Source organism: Haliotis rubra, unplaced genomic scaffold, assembly GCF_003918875.1.
Source record: "Haliotis rubra isolate DU_JTF1 unplaced genomic scaffold, ASM391887v1 Scf41, whole genome shotgun sequence".
Lineage (NCBI taxonomy): Eukaryota > Metazoa > Mollusca > Gastropoda > Lepetellida > Haliotidae > Haliotis > Haliotis rubra.
In genome coordinates, this window is record NW_025767091.1 from 398178 (window position 1) to 401699 (window position 3522).

Genomic DNA, 3522 nt, shown 5'->3' on the forward strand with positions numbered 1-3522 from the left:
TTTCTTGTATTTTCCGGGATTTTACATCCCTTGATTTGCTGTCTGTGTCCATTATCTGCCAAATTCCGGGGTTTACTCTAGGTGGCTTTAATTTTGTCATGTTTGATGGTGGGTTGTATTTCTTGCCGAGATCCTGTCTCCGTTTTTCCTCAAGCCTTGTTGTCATGAGGCCGTCAACAAGTTCAGCAACCCCTTTGTCGACAGGGGGGGGGCTAATCTTTTCAGTTGTCCTGAACTTCTCGGCGAGATTCTGAATGGCAGGAGTTTCGATGCTCTCGGATGTTGATGGCATGGGAGCGGCCATGACTGCTCCAGTGGAGGTAACTGCTCTTCCGTTCTCTGCATCAGCCTGTGTCCCGTGACACAACTGGCCATCGCTTGCAGCCGATTGGGTATGCAAATTAATAGCTAAATTGTCCCCCCGTTTCTGTGTCCATTCCATCATCACCTTCCTCAAACCACTGTTTTTGCATAAAGTCAACCATCGAAACTACAGCACTCAAGGTTGCTTGCATAGATTTTAGCAAGTTAAATTGTTCATCACTCAATGCACTCTCAGTGTCATCCTTGGAAGTACTTGCAGTACTTGAAGCAACCCGATCGCGCAGGTGAAGTTATGTCCTACGATGCAGGGCATCGAAGCAAAGAGGCGCAAGATTTCGTTGACGTAACGCTGTCCTGTCAGATTACCGGGAACAAGAAGCAGGGCCCTCATTCTCGAAACATTCGTAGCCCTAAGAATTCTAAACTTTAATCGTAGCCAAAGTGTTAAGAATGGACTTAGGGCTACGAACGTTTCGAGAATAGCTAGCCTGACCCGCCCTCCTATCGTAAGAAACACCTCCCCAGAACATAACACTCCCTCCACCGAAGGAATCATGCTCCATGATAGTGTTACGACTGTATCTCTCGCCACGTCTTCGCCATATACGTTTGCGGCCATCAGTGAATCATAAACAGAACATGGACTCGTCATCAGAGTACATTGTCACAAAAGGCAACTATGCTTGTCGTAATAGGCAACTAACAGGATTGGGTGGTCAGGCTCGCTGACTTGGTTGACACGTCATCGGTTCCCAATTGTGCAGATAGATGCTCATGCTGTTGATTACTGGATTGTCTGGTCCAGACTCGATTATTTACAGACCACCGCCATATAGCTGGAATATTGCTGAGTGCGGCGTAAAACTAAACTCAATCAGAGTACAATTTGGTTGGGGACTAAATATATCCCAGACAGATACTCTACCTTTAAGCTGGCATATTGAACATAGAAATGATCTCAACATAAACTTGTATTTGTGTTTAATAAGTAATCATACTTGGCTAAGCCACTGACAAGGTGGTTGGTTGTTTAACGCCGCACTAAGCAATATTCCAGCTATGTGGCGACGGTCTGTAAATAATGGAATCTGGATCTATGCAATTGGGATACAATGACATGTTTCAATCAAGTCAGCGAGCCTGACAACCAGATCCCACTGGTCGCCTCTTATGACAAGAATGGGTTCCTGATGACAATTTTAACCAGATCTTCATGGTTTAAGATTTTAAAAGATTGGGTTGACTTCCATTATTAAAATGTACACCATCTAACCGTGGCTTAGTTTCGCTCTCACTGTGGGATAGCTGTCATAACGGTTACTTCACGTTGCTATACTGAGAACATTTGTTAAATAAGACTAACATGGTTACTCCAATGACAATATGAACTCATTTAAATAGGTAAGGTCATCTACAAATCAGTTACTTGCCACACAGTTCTTACTTCAAGCTCGAGAGAAAAAGGAAATCCGACAGTTTCTCCTCTGGTGAACAGGGAGGATGTTCATCAAGTTCCAAACCATTCTAGAGTGGTAGCCAGAAAAACAGATTTGCTCATTGTCCTGGTTGTACGACACGTCTTTGACAGTTTCTTATTGTTGCAAGAGCTAATTATCTGAAAGGAATTCCAGAAAAGAGAAGCCATCATCTTGCAGTATGATGGAACATACATGGCCTTCTTCTGGTCAAAACTGCTTGAAGTTTCCACCACTTCATATGTAGTTTAGTTTCAGACTGTCTCCCTTAAGGAAAATAACAATGTTTTTCATAGCATATATTTAATACTGGAATAGCATTACAACAAATCATATGAACATTATCAACTTCTTGAATAATACTTCCACATTACACATGACAACCCCAGAGCTAAGGAAAGCAAGATTTATGGAAGTCAGCTTCTTCATTGTCAATAACAGGATTTCGGAGTGTATGCTTGCTCCTTCATCAGGTGCGCAAGCATACACTCCGAAACGTGGTGTTATTCACAATAAAGAAGTTGACTTCCATATATCTTCCTTTTCATATATATTCCACTTTAATGCCCTTCAAAGATTTAACCCCTGAGGTGATAACATGTAAACACTGACATAAAGTGATCTATGTTAGTTATACCAAATGTTCATTGTAATGTTTTGTGAACTCTTGCTTTCCTTTTTTTAATAATTAAGACATAAGGTTCAACAACTGAGGAATGAGAAAACCAGTTGTTTTTCTCTGTACAAATTCCATTGAAGTTTGAAACTGATGCGATAAGTTCAACACTATCTTTATGACTAAAGTCTAAAGACATCTGAAGAAACTGTCCCAGGTATGGTGACTCAAAGGACGGTTTTGGATCATGCCGTTTCAAGCATTAAATATTTAACCTTTAAATGGTTAACCATGAACCATTAATTTATATGGATAATAACAAATGTTATACATGTACACAAATCATACTCTGTTTAATCAAAATATATAATGCCCTTTCCTGGTTTTGATCTCCAAGAGATAACAACAAAGTTGACTTAATTCACATGCACTTTCTAGTATTCTACAGTGTGGCCTTTTAAAACAAATGAGGTCTGAAGTAGTCACGGATGTGGGTCAAGTATGACTTGTATAATAAAATATGAACAATGGGTGAGTGAGTTGTGTTTAATGCCACTTTTAACAGTATTCCTCTTTTTGACAGCATATGTGAGTGAGTGAGTTTAGTTTTACGCCGCACTCAGCAATATTCCAGCTTTATGACGGCTGTATGTAAATAATCGAGTCTGGACCAGACAATCCAGTGATCAACAGCATGATCATCGATCTACACAATTGGAATACGATGACATGTGTCAACACAGATAGCACGTGTAATGACTGAAGGCTGGAATCTTAAAATAGTGAAAATACTCAACAATAAGAAGAAATCCTTACAACTGGAATAATCTGGCATTGATCTTGCAATTTCAGTAATTTTAAATGCTGAAATCAGACATTATAAGTTGTTCACTGGCCAGTGAACAACGTATTTATCTTACCGAACACCTTAATGTTAATTTTGAATTGTTTGAAGCACGGGTAGAAATCTTTGTGTAGCCATCGCTAGATTTTGCTGACAAGAAAAACAGATTTAGAGTTATCTCCCTTCCATCGATTTGCATTCGCAAAACATCGGTAATTTCCATATATCATACGTGATTCAATGTAATTAGAGATAAAGAATTA